This window comes from Grus americana, chromosome 6 (genome assembly GCF_028858705.1).
Source record: "Grus americana isolate bGruAme1 chromosome 6, bGruAme1.mat, whole genome shotgun sequence".
Taxonomy (NCBI): domain Eukaryota; kingdom Metazoa; phylum Chordata; class Aves; order Gruiformes; family Gruidae; genus Grus; species Grus americana.
Window position 1 is genome coordinate 15237116 of NC_072857.1, and position 21377 is coordinate 15258492.

Here is a 21377-nt window from a genome sequence, read left to right on the forward strand (position 1 = left end):
CTGAGAGTCTAAATTCCTAATTTAAAGTTCCCTTGATCCTCGCACTTTGAACATTGTTAGTTGTGGTGCCATTTATCAAACATGCAATTTTTGAAGTTCCTGCTGAAACTGCTTCCCAAGAGAAGTCTTTTCTTCTTCAGGCCTGACAGTACCATAAATTATTTTAAGATGTTATAACCTTCTATATTTACTAGTGAGTTATACTGCTAGTTTAAAAAGGCTCTGTGTTTCTGGAGAGGCTCCTATCTGATTGTTTGCTGAGAGCAACATTGTGGAAAGAAAATCCAGGCATTGGTCTTAAGCTCTGATACCATCTCATAACAAATGGTCTCAATTAAAGGCAATTCAGTGAAGTCTATGGAAATATAGTCATTTATCAAAACCTGAGAAAGAAATGCTTTAAGAACACAGTTTGACTTCATTTTACAAGGTATAACAAAACATACAATACAAATACAACAGAAAAATAAAGTCATACCAGGCAGAAAACAACAGAATACAATACATAAAAGATGTGGTTTTCCTGCACTTTCCCAACTTCATTAACAATTTGCAAACTCCTTACTTATAGTAAGTACTTGAATGAATGTTTGTTTAGGTCTGTCTAGTCTGTTTTGCTTCTGTAAAATCTATACTTAATGCCACCTGAGTAAGAAGTTACAGGCAAGATGAAGAACCTGAAAAATTAAACAGTTTTACATCATGAAGGGAAACATCCCTCCTGTCAAAACTCAGCTCATTTTTGAGGCATGGAAATTGAACATCACTGCAATTATTATCATGGCATCTTTCAGCTCTTTAGGAATAATAAGAAAAGGAAGATTATGACATGATAAGAAGCAATATTTGCTGTAGTTGTACTCATCCACAATGTAATAGCAGTTTCATAAAAGCTACCTCAAAATCAATGCATGTATTTTGGACAAAAATTAATGTGTTATATCAGAGGCATTCTTCTAAGTTACTATTATTATAAGTTGGTTTGCTGCTTCCTTCTCATCCACTAAATTTCTGCTATCAGAATCATAGGTCCAAGGAGATACATGGGCTGTGAAATCTTAAAAATGCATTAATGGATTGGTGGGGTCTTCAGTGAATGAATTGCAGACCATTGGTGCTGGTCAGACAGAGGAAGTTTTGTATCAGGCATTTCTAGCTACTCAGGCTGAGAATAGAAGTAAATAGCACAATATCAAGATCTATCTGCTGGAAATGTCCCCATAGGAAAACAATCTGTGAATCTCTGTCAAATTTTGCTCCTGTTTTCAGCGCTACCTAAGGGGAAAGGCCGTTGCTCAGCAAAAGACAGGAGGATGGTGCTAGCCATGGGCCACAGCCCTGATCCAGCAAAGCTCCTCTTAATTCCTTCCCTCCCCAGCAAATAACTAACTGCAGCGTGTGCTTAACACCCACCCTGTAGGATTCAGACATACTGTGAAAAGGCCTTCTGTGAATCAAGGCCAAAATATCTAATGTTGTATTTAAGGGCCTCACTTTAAGGCAGGCCAGTTTGAAAATGTTTTTCTAGTTCCCTCCCAGGCTGCCTGGCGTGTTTTTGGCTGCTGCAAGCCAATAAATAACAAAAGTAACAATCATAATAAATAGTAAATATTTAATATTGTAAGAACAACATTGCTGAGTACACAGCATTTTGAATGACAGATGTGTATTTGTTAGTGATATTAACTAAATGGAGAGTGCCTAGCAGTTTCTTTAATAGTCACAGAATTAATCACACAGATTAATAATGCTGCCACTCACAGAGGGAAAATGATTTCTCCTCAGCGCTGCCTTTCTTCTTGCAAAGAATGTTTTCGTCCAAAATACGTGGTGACACTTATCCCAGCTTCTTAACACTGATTTTTTTAAGTTTTTACCCATTCACTTCATAGACTCAGTTTTTCCATTCAAAAAGGATGTGGTCCTTGTGTTGGGAAGCCAAAAACTGTTACTCGGCCCCCTGCCTGGCGCAGTGGGGATTGCTCATCCGATGCTGTACAATGGGAGTGGGAGTTTCTCCAAGCAAACATGTCCTGGGGTATGTGTAAAACAACAACATGTGAAAAATGATTAAATATTTTTCTCTTGCTCAAGAGAAACACCTCTTGAACATGAAGGTGGTTGAGGCTTAGGAAGCACAGCATGGAATTGCCTTAGATAATTCTCGATGTAGTAGATGGAAATGAGATTAGCACAGCAGATTGCCAAGGGTAATATAACCTGTCCTTGGAAGGAGCACTGCACACTGTCCTTTTCCCTGGTCAGACTATAAAGGAGACAAACTGACCTATACTGAGCCAAAGTCAAGGGCAGTATTTTGTGGAGTAAGCTTTCGCAGTTTCTGTGCTATCCCTGCAATTGCAGCTGGTGTCCATGTGAAGCTGATGTGCATTGAAGGGATGACAGAATCCAGTCAGATTCCGAGCAGTAATGGCTTTAGCATGAAAACAGTAGTTTGAAAAGTCAGGTTGTGTGTTCAAACATCTGTATTGATGCAGCATTTTCTGGGCCATTTAAAGGCCAGTTGAAACTGTATCCAGCAACAGCATTGTATCCTACAGGATCAAAGTACCATGTACACCAAGTACTAAATAAATTATGATTAGACTGCTGGGAGAGAAAGCAAGGTTACTGGCTTTCTATAAGAAAGCTTTACTTTGGAGCTAATAGTCCCCAATAGCTTGAAATGAGGGATGCAACAAGCTAAATTGAAGCTGGTCTTTTATGCATACATTAGGTACCAGGAGAATTTTACATACACTCAGAGAACCTTGCATTGCCTTTTGAAATGAGGAAAACAAAGTAGATTTCCTTTGAAAACTGAAAGTTTAAAAAAATACCCTCTTGTGCTCCAGGTATGGTATTAAGCAATTGCTTTGCAGATAAGTCCTTCTAACAACCATATTGAATAGCAAGTCACACATCATGCAGAATTACATCAAAGTAAAATTCCCAAATTCAGTATAATTCAGTCAGCAAGGACTGATACATTTTGAGATGGGATGTGATCTTTGATGAAAGACTGCATTATTCCTTTCAGGGGTCCTATAATAAACCTTGTTTAGAAAAAAAAAAAAAAGAATGAAAGAATGAATGATACTGTTTTGTTTGTTTTATTCTAATTGGAAAATGATTTTCACTTAAAAGCTGCTTCTTATGAAGTATTTTCAACCATAATAAAATTGGATTTTCTCACACATGCAAAAATGCCTTTTTATTTGCTTTCCTTTTCTTCACCAAAGCCTGCATACAAAATCTTATGAAAAGCTGGATGCTTCCTAACAGAATTCAAGGATCTGAGGAGGGAAAGCAAATTGACAATACTTTTATTAAAATGAAAAGAAAGCATTTCAATGGATTCGATATCATTCACTTCTCAGACAAAAAGGAAATAGGCTATCTTTCAGTTTTAAATGGATGTTATTTATCTGAAAGTTTGACCATCAGGAAGAGAGGAACCTTATGTTGCTTCCAGGGCTCCAGAGCATCTATTAAACTGGAGGAAGTCCTAAAATATCCCTTGATTATCATCATTGACTTCTGTAAACAACTTCATTGATGTTTTGTCCATTCTGGTGGCAGTGGGCAAAAATCCGGTGATTCATTGGTAGTATAGGCCCTAACATCCCTTCAGTCCTCCTCACCATTAATTTTCCAGTATGTATTATTCTCTAAGCTCAATTAAGGGCAGCACTGACCCCCATTAAGTAATGATGTTCTGCAATGAACAGGCAGCAGAAAAGTAGATAAACTAAGAGCCTGACCAAATCTCATTGCAGTAAATCAGATTTCTTTTATACCAAAGACTGGCTGAAGCGTCTTTGTTGCCTTCTACATTCCCTAATCCCTGACATACATGGGCTGTCACCGCACTGGTGCTGTCTGTTGAAAGTGTGAACCTGCCATTGAATCAACAAGCTTTGGAAATAGCTGCAACACTAGGTTGTCTGATGCCTTTTAAAGAGCAGGGAAAAAAATAGTTGAGCAGTTGATTACTGAGCTCTAGGAAGGTGTTTTATTCTTTTATGAATTGTGGAAATGTCTAGCAGAATAAATCAAAATATTGTTGTTGTGGTGAAGAGAGGAGGCGAGTTTGCCTCTATTCACAGGAAGAATGAATCTTAGATTGCATAGGTCAGACACTTATATTCTCCAAATGTAATATCTTCTGGGTTTATTATTATTTGGGAGGAAGGAAATGTTGTTTTATTCCATTCAAAATCTAAAAGTTGTAGGAAACACTTTGAATTTAGATCCACATAATTAGTCTTTCATATTCCTGAAGAAAAAAAGGAAAGAGTGAAGAAAGAAGCAGGATAGAGGAGCTGGCTGTGTTGCTGTTCCTGAAAGACCTTCAGAGTTGATTTTGAATGATTCAGTACTCTTATGGGATAGAATATGTATCCTAACTTCAGCCCTGTAATGCTTCAGCACCTTGTCTCAGCTCTCTCTGAAGCCAATGAAGAGCTCAGATTAATCACTCAGTGATTGCTCCTATCCGGACACTGGTGCATACGCTGATTATAAAGTAGGTACAGCAAAACCTTCTGAATTGCTCCTTCTTTGCACTGAATATAGGGGAAGACTAGAAAGCTAACTTGGCCTGGACACCTCTGTTTTCAATGGCAAATGTTAAGTGAGGTGTATACAGCTCTTGTGATATTAAATTTTTCTGTGGTAAAATGATCCCTGTCACAAAGAGTAAATGGCCAACCACCAGATTTTCAGAAGCCTGTAACTGAGGTGAGAGACTAGATGAGAGACTGGCAGTATCTTTAAAAATTGTCACTGGAGGGTCTGTTCTGAGAAGATCCAGCTAATGCACCAAATCAGCAAACTCCACCAGATTTCTTGTAAGAGTGGAAAACTCCTAATCATTCACTGCTGTGGAAGGGAGGATTTCTTTAAGTGATAGGTATAGGGGGCAGAGCAAATACTTGGGACATTGCCCACAGCATATGTGGGAACACAGAAAAGGTCATCAGGGTCTTATATGCTAATTGGAATGAGAGACTAAAAGTTGTGGAACAATGAAGTTCTAGGGAACTTGCTCAAAGTCGTGCTCTGGGGTCAGCAGCACCAGGAGTTACCAGCAGGGTTTCAGCTCTACTTTTCTCCTTGCTCAGACTCCTTTAATGTTCCTTTTGAAATAGACAGTGCATCCTGTTGTCCTTCTATAAAAACATCCCTGGTCATATTACCCAAACAGAAGATGCAAGTGAAAAATTATCTGCTTCACACCCTTCCAGTAATGGACAACATTGATCTACTATAGTGACAAAGCCAGTACAGCAACCTGAGGAGAAGACAACAGAATCAGAACTTGACCAGATCCAAAGATCTGGGCGTTCTCCTCCATCATCAAATGCTCTGTTAGCAAAACACTAATAAAACTGTGATGCAGTGTGAATCTACCACCAGGTCTTCTTTTGTCAGTTCATTACCATGTTCTTCCTTGCCTTAGCCTGTCTGCTCTTGAGAAAGTTGTTATTATCATCAGCAGAGTTCTGCATGGATTCACGACCTCTCCCACGAGTCCCTAAACAAACAGATTAAGCTGCTGCAGAATTTCCCTAGCTATGTGAAGAGGAAAATGCCACAGACCTTTTCTGTTTGCTTAAGAACAGCCACACAATGTTTGGTTGGCACTTGTTCTCTCTGCTTGCTTGCAAAAATAATGAGCCCTTTCCATGTAATGTATTTTCCCAGAATACAGAAGTAGTAGCGCAGAAGTAGTATGTTCCAAGTCCTAGTCCACATATGTCCACTGAAACTAATCGATATGTGAAAGTCTGTGCAAAGAGAGCTTCTGAGTCCACGGAGATTTGTCCTCCCTACACTGCCTTAGCTCAGTGGAATTAACCATGTCTTCTTTTACACGAATTTCATGCTGAGGCAACTCAATTTCAAATTTAAAATGTGGTAGCTCAGTATCCTGTTTCTGTCTTCAGGTGTGATTACTTGACAAAAAGTAAAAGAAACAGAAAATCTGAAGTTATTCTTCCCTTCCCTCTGTCCTTCCAGCTTTCATCAATCAACACTTCAAAGACTCTCTAGCAACAGGTTGCATTCAGACCATTGTGTTTAATAGCAGCTGATGAGTTCAGCCTCCATGCTTCTCTCTAATCTCTGTTTTTAACTTAGGCTTTGACCCAAAACAGCAAGATGAGCACAAGAAAATCACAGACATCCAGCCTGGTCCCTAGTATATCATCATGCAAGCATATCACATGTGATCTGCTTTGCTATATGGCAGCTTCTTTCAGAGGCTCCTCTGCCATTAATTAAGCAATAGCCTCAGCAGAAATATTTTGGAAGCAGGATCAAGTGCTCTCCCTTTTCAGAGCACAAATGTGCTTTGATGGGGCTGCTGATAGTTTGTGTGTTCACCACCAAAAAAACTCTGAAGTGAGAGTGAGTAACTGCAAATGGGGCACACGGATTGCACAAAGCTCCCTGCCAGAGTGGGTTCAGAATATGCTGCATGCAATCCTATCATATAGGATAGAGATGGGTATAGACATTGGATATATTGAGTGGGATGGGTATAGAGATTGGAACTCATGGTATCCACTCCCTCTCCGGCTCTTCAGAGTGTTATGACAGGCTCCATGGAAACAAACAGATATCAGTGATGTTATCCAGAACTTAAACTACAAGTTTCTTTAGATTCTTCTCTTTTTTTAATTTTTTTTTAAATTTTATTTATTTATGTTTTTATTTTTATTTTGGGGTTTTACTACTCATCTTGGCTTATCTAAATGGGAGACTGCACTGTCCTTCATACAGATGCAAACCTAGAGTAGCTGTGACATTTTAAGTGGAATTACTCCATTCTTACATTTAGGGAAATGATCTGGCATGTTTTCTTAAAAAAAAATTAACACCTCCCCCCAACCCCCCCCCCAAAAAAAACCAAACCAAAACCCAACCTGAAAATCTGTCATAGATATTTAAATTTTTAATTTATGGTAACATATCCTTTTTATGCTCCAGTTTGCCCTGGCATTATAGTGGGGAGATAGGGGACATTTGAAAACATTTTTGTTGACTTTTTCCAAGGGTCATGAGGCAATTGCATCACAAAACATCACTGCGTCTTCATGAGCATTCTTGTTAAAAAATAATATAGCAGCAACAGTTACTGCAATCAGTGAGAGTTTGCTCAACATTGTGCAAATAAATCCCTTAAGAAAGAACTTATCTGCACGGGAGAAGAAAACCCAGACAGATAAAGTCACCGAATGTGTATAGCAGACAAATAAGAGAACTAGATATAGGGTACAGAAATCCTGTTTCAGTCTGCCTCAGATGATACTGTAATTTCTCCTAAAATACTCATTTAAGCCTAGACAAAAAGTCTGATTTTTGAGAGAAGTCTCCTCCCAGATTTTTAAACCATCCTTCAAATCCATGAAATTATCTCAAATTTTACTTCCAACATGACTGACACTTGCTTCGCTGTATGTTACGTCAAGCTCTGTTTCTTGCAATGTAAAAATTGAAAATATACCGTTAAATGTCTGAATGTTCCCTTTTTTTAATAGGATCTAGATTAGAAGACAGTAATAAGCATTCCTTTGTGCACAATTCTTCCAGAAGAGTTGCAAAAGTGGTACTAAAAAGCCCTCTCTCAAAAACTGTAACTTCAAAGTAAGGTAGCAGGCTCACTGTGGTTTCATCTTCTTCTAAGTGCCCTATTAACTCCATTAAGCTTAAAACGCCAAATCATTCACTGCTACTGTGATCCGACCAGCCAAAATGTTACTCGTTCTGCTGGCTGGCGGGGAGCTGGCAACAGCTTTTTGCCTTTTGCTACTTTTTTAAATTACATAAAGGAATAAAGGAGCAGAAACAGAGTTTTCATCTGCTTTGTTCATTCTCAGCAAAATTGTCAGCCAGTTCCCAAAGCCCTTCTGTTTAAACTAGTTCATTAAAACAAAGAACTACATAGGATATTTTCTACATTCATATTTGTTGTGGAGTTGTTGCGGGAGCTCCTATGGGGAAATTGTCCTGACATCTTTGATGCAGAAATACTGCAATACAGAGATTATAAAGTTGGTATTACAGAACATCAGCTTCTTCTCTAGTGATTATAAAAGATACAGTTTACCAAAGCCCAGGGAACTCCAGGATTCCCCAGAGCTCTTCATGGTAGACTGTAAAAATAAATAATCCAGACTGATACAAAAAATAAAAAAGTAAAACTCTAACAGATTTAATAAAGAAGTGATAAATCATTAGAGGAAAACATAGGAGATCTGCATGTTTAGGTTTCAGTTCCTTCTGAACCTCTTTGTGCCTGGTATTCATGTCTGACTATTTCTGTCCCCACTATTTTAATCGATCATTTCAGCTATTAAAAACATATGGTGCAACTGATGCAGAATTCTTTTTAAAAATTTTATGGTTTGATTTTTCAGTGAATAAAATATTTTTTTTTTTTAGTGAACTAGTATATATGGAAAAATATTTAAGTATTTTTATTAATAATAATTAATAGGATTTGGTATATGTTTTTGACATGGGCTGTATTTTCCTTTTACCTTTGGGTCACAAGAAGCAGAACATTCTCCAGCAATATGTCAATTAAATATTTCAGCTAGTGCAACCAGCTATAGGTGACTGAGTTCAGCCCACTATACCCTTCCTTTATCTTTTTCATGCTTTTTTCCCCCATGTTAATCAGGCTCTGCAGTCTTTCTTGTGCTGTTTGCTTAGTGATTTCACTTCTTCCTTTCCAATCTCTTTTGCAAACTCATTTAGCTACTCTGCTGTCTCACTATAGCAGTCTCCATCAGTACTATCTGTTCCTACTCCTCTTCTAAATCAGTAAATAAGTAAACAGTTGAGAGCTGTGTAAAAGAAAAGTTATGTGATCAGCTTTCTGTGAAAAAACAATGATCTCTTCTCATATTTATTCTCACCTCTCTTAGCTTTGAAAGTCCATTATGGATAATGATAGAAGAAATTGAAATAGCTTAATATTGTTTAGTTTAGAGAAGAGCAGAGTTAGAAAAATCACAATATAGAGAGTCATGACCTGAGGAAGGTAAATCTGACATTCTTATTTACTCTTTCAGAACAAAGAAATTATTCTGTCCAGATGTAAAATGCAGAGGATGAATTACTGCTCCACAGAGCACGCTCTGGGGCTCACTGCCATGAGATATTGAGGGCAAGATAAAAATGCTGTTTGCAGAATTAGCCAGTATAAACATAACACTATGAAGAAGAAGAAATATGGTGGTGAGCAGAACAGCTAGTGAGTGTGGGAGATCTCTCTTTATTTATTACCAGCTCCTGTGGCCCTGGCAGTTCTGCTCACCCACCCCATGGCAGACTCTGTACCTGTGACCAAACAATATTACCCATAGGCAGCTCAAATTGCCTATGGTTTAAGAAATGGGGACATAAGGGGTTGGAAAGGCTGAGATCTCTGGACCCATATTGCCGAAACCACCATGTGGTTTACCATGCACGGGTGCCCCGTTGGTCAATAAGCCTAAGAGGACACGTAGACCAGCTCATGTATTTGCAACCCCAAGGTCCTTCACCAGTTGAGAGGCAGTGGGCAGTGACAAAGCACAGAAGCCTTTGTATGACTTCCTAGCGAATGCAAGACACTGCTCTGAAAACTGATCAGTCCAGTGTGTCTCATGACCATTAAAACAATCACAAAAGAAAAAGATTTTGAGAAGGAAATCCATAATTCATGTGCATCTTCTTAAGATTTGATCTGAAGGAACTGGAACGTGATATTGTTAATATTTAAGATAAGATTTGAAGATGAAAGGAACAGGTGTCTGAGACAGATAGCCTTAGATTCCTTCACAGGCTGCACTCAGCAGAGGTCTGTGACTTTACCTTTACTGCAGCAGGTCAGCTTATAAACAGCTACAACCAGGTGAAGTGTTAACTTTGATTTTGCATTAGTCCATAAACTACTCGTAAAACATCTGTGAAATTTCTACCCTTGCTCTGCCTTTTCAACATCAATCCTATTTTATAGAAAAACAAAACAAAACAAAACAAAACAAAACTCTCTTGAAGTTTCAGCTTTTCATTTTTTTCAGAATCAAGAAACTACAATGTTTTACAAGTTTTGATAACAAAGAAGTAAGAGCCAGCACTGATAATGTACATTGATGAAGGTTAAGATATCCATCTAAGAAGTAGGCACTGAAATCTCATTCAGTGATTTTTCTTGATTTTCTTGAATATGTAAGTGGGGTATCATCTCAGTGTTCAAAATGAAAAAGGAAAAAATATAAAATCTTTTTCTCTGTTAATCTCATATTTTTTAAATTGTTCTCCGAAGAAAAAGAGGGCAACAAGAGGTAATTTCATGCTACCCTGCTCCAAAGATCCCCCAGAACAGATGTCAGTGGTGCGAGCCCACAGTCAGATCTTCCAGCTTCTACCTAAATGCCTGGGTACCGTGGGCAAGCTTGAGACCTGTACCCTTTACCGTTAAAGCCAGAGTCAGGCTATTTGATTTCCAAAACCCTAACTCACAGTTATTACAGAGTGCTTTTGCTGCAAACCTTTGCTTTTCAGCTACGTACATTTGCACTGAGACTCAGACTTACCATTATTCATCTGCCACTTCCTAACGTACCAGATGACCGCTCCAGTCCTTAAAATATGAAGTCTCTGCAGAGTTCCAGATTAAATGCAACAGGTACCGAAAAAGAGCAATAGTGTGCTCACCTGCAGCTATGCAAATGACAAAGGCAATGTATCCCTTAACTAACTTAAGTTTGGCCAGTCTGGGGAGTGGACAAAAGTTTACTCATTTCCCTCTTTTCTCCTCTGTTGTCATATTGACATTAACCGTTTTAATTCAGTCAGTATCCATTAGCACAGTAATTGTCTGAAAGTTTAGAGCTCAGATTAGCAAACAGCAATTACTTTTTAACAGCCTTCACCAGGTACTTAGAACTGACTAACAACATCCACAAAGGTTTTCTACCTGCCTGCAGTTTCTCCCAAGGCAGACACTTCAAGCTTCAGTTTCAAGTCAGACTACAAAATATCTGTCATCTAACTCTAGGTCAGATCTCAGAGCAGAATAAACACAGAGCCTGAAAAGCCTTGTTCTTCAATGCTTTTCATTTTTTTATTTCCATCTTTTCTTACATAGGCCGTATCCCTGTATTAGTTACACTTATTAAAGTCTAGAGCACCACTATGTAGTCAGTGGAATAATCAAAGATCAGTATCACCGTAACCAAGAGCACAATATAATTTGTTATTTTCTATTGACATAAGACGCACCATGAATATTTACAACACTGAATAAATACGTTGCACTTAGATAGTGCTACCTTGTATTTCTAAAGTGCTCTACACATATATAAATGTGCACAGCATAATAGTCATAAAGAACAGCATTCAATTCTAATGCAGAACATCTCAATATATCAGACTGTTTGGAAAACTGCATGAAAAAATGGAAAGATTGTTGGAGAATTCTGGTTTATTAAATGGTTTGCTGGACTTGTATAAGCAAATGCATGCAGCCAGGAAGTTTCAAAGATGAAACCTCTCATGAATTAGTCCAAATACTTTAATGAGCCTAACAATTTCATAGCTGAATTCTCAGACTGCTAAGGTTCACATTCTTTTTTGTTTTTATTCTGGGCACTGGCCTCTTCCTTTTTATGCAAATATAGATTATTATAAATACAGACACATACATTTGCACAAAGTTTCTTAATAAAAGATGGTAAATAAAAGCTTTTATGAAGGTCTGTGTATACAATTTATAGCAATATGCCAAATGAGAAACAAAATTTGGCAGGAGTTCCTTCCTTCATCTGTTTGACAAGAACAAAGGAGATAGCAGAAGATTACACACAAAGGAGATTTTAAATGCAGAGAACAATCTCTAAAACAAATCTTAAAATAACACCTCACTTGTACAAAGGACACAATTCAAACCCTGCTTGAATAATCAGGTGTTCATATCAAAGAGGGAGATGGTTATCTAATGATCTTTCTCCCCCTAAGTAGATTATCTGACCTCTGTGAAGGATGATCCTTGGGTTTCTCTACCAAGCTCAACAAGTCATTTACTAATTTTGTTTCTGCAGCATGTGCTGTTAAACAGTTTGGCACTTTTGAATTTAAATGTAGGTCTGACAATACCAACCATATTACAGCCAAAGTCTTGTATTTTTTCATGCAAAGCCGCTTTTTTACAAATTCCCAAGTGAAACATCTTAGTTAATGTGCAAATTGTACAATGAATTTTCTCTTGTTGTCTGCCTTGGAGAGTGGCCCTAAACCAGCCAAGACACATCCAAGTCATCACCCTTGTTGACACAAGGACAGAATCACTATGTGACAATGCCAAAAAATATAAGCAACTCCTTTTCTGCCCACAATGGAGGGGGGGGGGGGCGGGGAAAGAAACACTGTTAGGTTAGAGGGAGATGACCGCAAGGCACAAGGACAGGACTAGCAGAAGAGCAGCCAGAGGGAACCTGTCTGTAGCCATCCACTCTGCCTCAGCTCAGCTCTGTTGCAGTCCCACTGCTGCAGCTGGGAGTGGGTTCTTTCAACCCACTGAAACATCCAAGAGTTTTGAATCCTCAGATGATGCAAAGACAGCCCAAACTTGGCTTTTGATAAAAACGTAAAATGTTTCTAGATGCTAGAGCTGACAGCTGACAGAGTTGGTGGGTGCCGAAGGCCATTCTTCATTCCCCCTCATCCTCCCGGCTCTGCTCTGCCCAGCCCCAGAAGACACGTCCTTCTCATGGCCTTTTTTCTCCTGAGCAGTGGGGTGATGCAGAGCCCCCAGTTCCCTCAGCTTGGGAACACAGCTTCATTTTCAAGTTTCTAAAGCTAGCAAAGAACAGGCCACAGCCTCGAAGGATGAACTTTAGCTTGCCCCAAGACACATGTGAGCATTAGAAGATGCTGTTTACTGACATGCTGGGATTGAGGAGAAAGTTGCTGCAGCTTGTTGGTTGTTTTGCTTTGCTGAGTGGGAAGAGTGTTGGAGGTTGGAGTAGATGACTTTTAAAGGTCCCTTACAACCCAAACCATTCTATGATTCTAAGAGGGTTCTTTGCGTGACTGTGTTAACATGTTTCAAAAGGTGGTGGTAATGATAGAGATTCTTATGGAGGGGTTGAAAACATGTCTGAGTTTAACTGATGTCTTTTCAGAAGCTAGTGAGAGCCTGAAACAGCACCTCTGAGTGAGGGGAACTGGTTTTACTGCAAAACTGTTCCGGACTAAGGGAGTTTCTTTTCACATTTAGTGAAATTCTGCCTATTGCAGGACTTGCTCCCCACATTGCTCCAAGCGCTCGTACAAGGCTTTCCAGGATCTGCAGTCCAAGTAGTCAGGGTTGAGCTTTCTGTCGTCTTGTGTGGTCTTCTCCCTCCTTATGGAAAGGGATGAAGGCCCCAGGGACCATTAGAAACTTTGTGTTGAGCACGTGCCATGCAGGCTATGCCAGGTACTCCAGTGCCTTAATGCATCCTGTTGTAAGACATGTCACAAGCTATAGGGCTCGGTAAAAGCCTGAACCAGTTGTTTGATCAAAGGATATGTCAGGCCCAAGCTTTTTTTAATTTTAATGTGGTCATAAATAAATATGATCTTCCAGATTTTGTGGTGATGTTTGAAAGCTTTGTAACCCCAAATCTGTAGGGAATGGATTAGCATTCCCTAATCCTCTTCAGATTAAATGAGTGGGGTAAACTCAATCCACTTTCCTTAATGGTTTAATGAGTCTGTTTGAAGCAGATTAAGGAGAGGTCATGCAACCTCAGTGTTTAGCAGAGTGACAGTAAGAAACATTTAATAGTGATTTGCAGAATGAGCATCTATTTAAACTGCTGTGCTGATCAATGACTTCCTTCAGTGAGAAGGAATCAGGATTGCAATCATTTTCATATTAACAGTTTTAATAGTGTGGTTCAAACTTTAAAGTGTGAGATATTTGGCCCTCTTGTAAAGTCCTTTCCAGTTTGCCCTCCATATCATATCTCTTACCAACTGAGGAGACGCTAACTCATTGTTCCCACTCTGTCTTGGTCTCCATTTTACTCACTTGTATTTTCAAGCAAGCACTTATAGTTTTCCTGCCATTCTGTCCTCCTGTCCGGGAGAAGTTTCCCAAGGAACCTGCAAAGCTACTTCATTGTCCTCTGTCAGTTCCTCTGTTAAAATGTTTTTTCAGATACTCACAAAAAATAGTGACAACAGGTAAATTGTGAGACCATGATTTATCCTACTGTCAAATATTCTGTTGGATTATGTTTTGCCATTCACCTGTTTTATTTTATTTTTTTCATGGAATTGGAATGAGCGCCTTCTTTTGGTTCTATATATTTTTATTGTGTTCACAAAGAAAAGTCCTGCCTCAAGTCTAAAATTTATGAAGACTGTGATAATACTACATAATGATCAGGAGACCATGAAATGCTCCATACCATTTATTCTCCATGCATCTGGGATCTCACCATGGGGATATCAGAAGAACAGTGCATGCATTTCACATACTGTTTCTATTTGATGTTCCAGTAGTTTTTTTTGTGAGAGTTGGATTGTTCGGAAAGCATTTCTGGCAGACAATGCTAAAATATTCACTGGTCTCTTGATCTAATTCAAACTCACATTTGCAAATTGCTTCCTTCCTTCCTAATTCTAAATGTCAGAGAGAAAATAATAGGTATATGCCACCTTAATATTTGCTGTATTACTTCTCTTAAAATACTGGAATTGCAATGTACGTGCATTTTTAAGTTTATTCCAGTTATCTGCAGTTAAACAAGGAATCTCTATAGTGTTAAAATACCAGCCTACTGACAGGCAAAAATTATTTCCTGCAAACATTGTATTTGCAGAGCTGTTTCATACAATTGAAGATTTTCCTGAAACATGAGAAACTGGGATTTTCCTGGTCTTAGGCCTTTATTACACAGTATAGGTCTGTAAAAAGGATGCCAGTTAGACTACTGGTCAGGGACTGCTGAAGATGAAGCTTTGTAGCAGCCCAGAAGCATGTTCTTGCTACGTGATTTCTTGTTCAATGCTTGTCTGGGATCTCTCTAAGTCTCATATGTAGTTTGGTATCATTGTTTTTCAATCAATAAAACCACTTATATCAAAGAGCTTCTCCAAAAGCAGACTTTATGATCTTACTGAGACTGGCACGAGCAATGAAGACAACCTCTTATACTGATGATCTCTTGATCTCTGTCATAATTACAAAAGAATAGTAACGAACCAGGAAGCTGCTTTGCAAGTCAACATCAGCCTCTGTTGCTTGGATTCCTGTTTTGTTTTGGTTTTTATCTTTTCAATATACTTTGGGAAAGGTCTGAAAGGTCTGTTCAAAGAGTGAATGGAGTTTTAGCAGAATACCTGAGAACATGCATAAATATAAGCTCGTAAGTAGTCCCGTTGAGTCACATTCCTGAAGTTATCATATGGTTAAGTATATACTTTTAAACTGAGGTCAAAGAGAAGTTTGTAAGGCAGCCAGGTGACTGAGAAACTAGACTAGGAGTCAAAAGTTCATCATCCAATTTCTCCCATGAACAGAAGCTGTTACTGCAACTCTGTTCTTGCTTGTTCCACCCTGATCCTATTCCTACTGAAGTCAAAGTGGGATCTTTAGATTAATCCACTGTGAGCTGAATCAGGCCCATTTTATCCATATGCTTCAGTTCCCTGCAGGTAAAAACAGAGACAGTGATGTTCTCTGTTTAGCTGTGAAGGATGGGTGCACAAGCTGGCAAAGACATATTCAGTTAAACTTTTTTTACAAAACTTGTGACCCCTTAGATTTCCAAATTCTTGTTCCTGCCTCTATTCCTCTATTGCATGAGTCAATGGGCATGCAAATAAATAAACAGATACATAAACCTCTGATGTTCTTAATAAAACGTAAATTGATAACATAGATTAAATGAGGAGGAGAAGGACTTGGGGGTATTGATTGATGAGAAGCTTGACATGAGCCGGCAGTGTGCGCTTGCAGCCCAGAAAGCCAACCGTGTCCTGGGCTGCATCAAAAGAAGTGTGACCAGCAGGTCAAGGGATGGGATTCTGCCCCTCTACTTGGCTCTTGTGAGACCCCACCTGGAGTACTGCGTCCAGCTCTGGGGGCCCCAGTACAGGAGAGACATGGAGCTGTTGGAGCGAGTCCAGAGGAGGCCACAAAGCTGACTGGAGGGATGGAGCACCTCTCCTGTGAGGACAGGCTGAGAGAGTTGGGGTTGTTCAGCCTGGAGAAAAGGTGGCTCCGGGGAGATCTAACTGCAGCTTACCAGTATCTGAAGGGGCCTACAGGAAAGATGGTGAGGGGCTGTTTATCAGGGACTGTAGTGACAGGACAAGGGGTAATGGGTTTAAGCTGAAGGAGGGTGGATTTAGATTAGATGTTAGAAAGAAATTCTTTACTGTTAGAGTGGTGAGGCACTGGAACAGGTTGCCCAGAGAGGTTGTGGAGGCCCCATCCCTGGAAGTGTTCAAGGCCAGGTTGGATGAGGCTTTGGGCAATGTGGTCTAGTGGAGGGTGTCCCTGCCCACAGCAGGGGGGTTGGAACTAGATGATCTTTAAGGTCCCTTCCAACCCAAACCATTCTATGATTCTATGATTCTATGATTCTATGATTCTATGATTCTATGATTCTATGATTCTATGAAATAAAGAACAAAGTTCAGACATTAATCACTGAGAGATTAGCGAATGATTTGCAGTTTCTAATTATAAAATGGAGGAATGATTTTACTGAAAAAATCCCTAAAGACTAAAGAGTTATTGGCATTCCTCCACTGTAATGCTGAAGCTTAGTTTTGTGGTACATATCAGAAAGCTATGCCTTATCAATTGGGACACACTCTGATTTCCCAATAAACAGATTGCCACATTGGTTAATTGATTTGCTGATCCAATAACCTGGGGCAGATCAGCATTGTCTGGATCACATCAGGCTTTCAAACCTAAGACCAAACTACATATACGTTATATCTCTACTGTCCTTTTTGACAGCCAGTAACATACCATGTATGTTCTTCCAGCATCCTATTGTTGGTGCCACAAATTTTGTGGGGCAGTTTTGCTATGCCTGATAGGGAGAGATTTCATGGTGGGTATCTTTAGACCAATGAATAATCTGGCACAGCCAAATTAAGAGTGTGATCTGTCATCTGTGGGGTATCAGGAATCACATACAGTTCACGCACTTCTTGCAACCTCCAGGCTGCTGTCCTCTATCAAAGCATATCAGCATCTGCTGATTCCTGCAGGTTTTTGTATTCAGCGATATCGGGCAGGTGGCTGAAACACAGCAAGTGCCCTAAGAACAATGCCACTGTTGCTGGTGACTGCCTTCTCCATCTGAAAGGAATAAATTCACTTCCTGTGCTGTAACGCTCCTGACAAACTGTATTCAGAAATATGGCCATCTTGTGGCCACAACAGAAATATGCTGCTATTATCACAGACATTGCCTTTCTAAGGCCAATAACATTTAAACATTTCTTATTAGAACTATGTACCTGGCACAAGGAAGTGGTTCAACAGAATTACTCCCCCTAACTTGTTTTAAAACAAAGTTTATCACTGGCTTCTACTAGGACATAGAGACCCAGATCCTTGCTTGATATAAATCAGTGTAGCACTCTTTAAATCAATAGAGTTACATCAATATACACCAGCTGTGGGAGCCATTAGACTTACACCAGGACAAGATCTGCTCTGAACTGCTGCATTTTTTCTGCACATAAGCAAGATGAAACTTAAGGGAGATCATAGAAGTTTTTCAAGACTTTAGAAATCCAAATTCTTTTACTGATGATTAGTTATTCTGAAGTTATTTTAAAGTGAAATTTCCCCATAGACTTTTAAGTAGAGGAGTAGTAACAGAACTGATAGAGAAAAGTAGGAAAATGTGCAAAAATCATAGCCAGTAGTCCCTGCTCTGCTGCTTTTCTCTTTTCCAGGAAAATTTCAAATGCCCAAATGCCCAAAGTGCTCTAAAGATGATCAAATGTAGGGAATTATTTACTTTTGAGGAGTGACAAAAATAACTAGGACTCAGGTGTCAAAAAGAGGTACTGGATGCGAAATCACAAGTACATTAGGGAAGGTCAGTGAGGAATGATTGTTCACTGCTTTTCAAAACACAAAACTTGGCGGAATCCAATTAAATGTTCAAGTGATGGGTTCCAAACAAAGAAGAGCACGTGGTATTTTGCACGTTGTGTTCGCACAGCTCATGCTGCAGAAGGCTGTGCATCCCACAAACTGATTTTGACAGATACATGAATAAAAAACTACACAAAAGCTGTCAAACACCGAGACATGAGCTCTGACTCAGAAAGTTTCTAAACTGCAGATTAAGTTAAATCTGGGAAGATATAGTGAGAAAGCATTATTATTTTCTTGATTATCCCCTTTGTCCTTTGTTATAGTCTTTCTCAAGTGTCTGTTACTAGCCCTGCTTGGACACTGGCTGCTGAGCTGAATGGACTGACTGGCTGTGACTGTCTGGATGTTCATGGTGTTTATGATCTCATGTAGCTGATATCACATGCATTTGAGAGGCATTGATTCCGTACTTCACATATTTCAAGGCTTACAGGATTTACCTCTCTGACAGGGGCATAACACCTAGAGCAATGTGTCTGGAGTATGTTTTGCAGCCGGTGAACATGGGCAGACTCAAATCTCTCACAATAGCTAATCTGTAGAGGGTAACGAAGACTCTCCCTCCTTCTAAAAATATTTTTTTAAAAAAATTTGCTACACTTGAGGTGACAATAATGGTGTAGCTCAATAGGCAGAAAGAATCTGAATCCTCAGCACCATAAAAAGGAGTCATTTCATAAAATAACTCAGATTAAGAACTGAAGTGAGCTATAAAAATAGCACATTAATGTTTCATGAGTGAGGGACACTGCTAACAAGTACTAAATGTAGGAAAGCCAGGAAACATAAATAATTATTTCTACATCAATATTTAATAAGAAAATTTATCTTTAGTTGTTGTTTCTTCACATTATTTTTATTATTTGGGCTCAGTTCTCTTGATGGAATATCTATCTGATCAAACATTGCTGTGGTAGTGTGGTACTGATAGGTAATCTCTTAATGAACAGTGGCTTGAAGGGCAGATGGGGTTAATTTTCACTTAGTACAATGGTTTTTAAGGTGAAAGCAAGAAGAAAAGTGATATTTGCAGTACTGATAGTTGTTCGAGGGTCACATAGCTCATAGTCTCTTACTGTGACTCATTTTGTTTAGGAACCCAGTAGCAACCATAAAATAGTTGTGGGTTTTTTTGTTTGGTTGGTTGGGGTTTTTTTGTCTTTTGCTGCTGTGATACCACAACTATTTGCCTTTTCACTTGTGAGCATCACAGTTTTTAATGGCAACATTATCAGGAAGAACTTTGAAACATGTTTTGAAAATAAAGAAGGTCAAAGAGTAAACATTTCCAAAAGTATTGCAGTAATTAAGGGACCTAACTTCCTTCAGGCTTTAATTAAGAGCCTTAATTTTAGCCTCAGAGTTTTGCCAAGATTAAATAAGAAATTGTGGTAGAGCGGAGACTTAAAGCAGATCATCTGAACTCATCTGTGTCTCATGGGACTCGCGCTAAGTCTTTGGGCCCTCTAAAGAATTAGGATTTCCATTACTGGAAACATATCAAATATCCATTCCTAGACAAAAACTCTTTTAAGTTAGATTGTGTTTTGAACCAAACTTTTTAGCAGTTTCTGTTCCATCAGGGACATCTTTCATTCCCTCCACTTACCCCTTCTGCTCCAGATCTATAAGTAAACATGACCATGTTCAGCTGCGCATGCTTTGCACTAACCATGTCAGTACTAACACGTCATTGGCTTTTCAGCTTTATGATATCATAGCTGACCCGTGATTTTACAGGTCTAATTACCCTACTCTGGTGACAGACTACGGAATTCCCAGAGACCCTCAAATGGAGGGGCAGGCTGGGATACAAAGGATTCTGTCAGGGAATGGAGGGATGCACAGAGTCAATTTTGGGTGCACTTTGATGAAGCAACAGGTTAAGAAACCCCCAAGCTATATTTCTTTTTGTTAGCTGGTGGATTTGAATTGAACTGAAGAAATGGGCTCATTTGCCTCTGAATTTCCAAGCATTTGAAATGTGGTTGTTCTTTCCTCGTAATAAGCAGAGGAGCAGATGACCCTTGGAGTGGGACCCTGCAAGTGAGGTTTTTCTCACCAAGATCTTTTAATGTTAGGTAGAGGCATTGCTGGAAGGGAAATGCAATGTAGTCAAGCCAAGCAACTGTAGTTTTTCACCTAATTCATAAACCTCCCACATCCAGAGTCATTCCTTATCCTGAACTCTGGCTTCCATGAGGTTATGCTAGTGGTAGCTAGACTGACTGCTGATATTCACAGTATGATGACGGTGATCATAAAATGAAAGAAATCACACATTTTTTGAAGAAGGGGAATTTATAAGAGAGTAAGCGTGCTAGAATAAAAATCACACAAAAACCCCTTTTTCTTTGCTTTCCTTGATGTCTTTGTTATGTGCCAGATTCAAAAGTAGTGAGTTGCCTGAAATGCAAACCCAAGCAAACACTAATTTTGCTGACTACAGCCATGTGTATTCTAGTAAATTATGGCCTGTGCAACTAACAGCTGCTTCTACAGTTCCCAAATTGTGTTTATTTTTTAAACTTTAAAGCCCCTAGCTTTTTTTTCCCCCCAATTTTCTTTTCTTCTGCTCTTGCAGAATAGCAAAGAGAGAAAAAATGTTCCAGAGAAATTTGACAAGAGCTTGCAAAAGGGAAAGGCAGAAAAATAAATAAAGGGAGGCAGAAAGATAGCTGACAGCTCACTGCTCCTGTAGGGAAACTTCACTTTTTATTAGGAAATGCGTTCATGTACTTTATGGTGACTTGAGTGAGTGCTGAATTAGCATATGGACAGGAGATATGCACTACAAGATACTCTGTTGTTTTTTTCTGAATGATCTTGAAAGATTCTCAAGCACTTTTCACAGTATTTCACAGGGAGAGAGGCAACGGCTAACCCAAGAGTCTTGGGTATTTCTAGTTGGGAATATTAACACTGTAACATAGGCCTGCTGTAGCGAGGAGTACTAATGATGCATTAAGAGTTCCAACTTTTGGTCAGTCAGTGAGAAAGTATTATAAAATCACCACTTAGTCAGCTTTGCCATTTCATTAAAAATTAAATTCCTAGGTAAAGCAAGTCTGGAAAAATTAAAGGTGTCCTTAACCAACAGGTGCATATTCAGACACTATAACTGACACAATATGCACTATAATGTACTGAGAAACCTGTAGTACTGATGTATCGGAGACCCAGAGTGCTT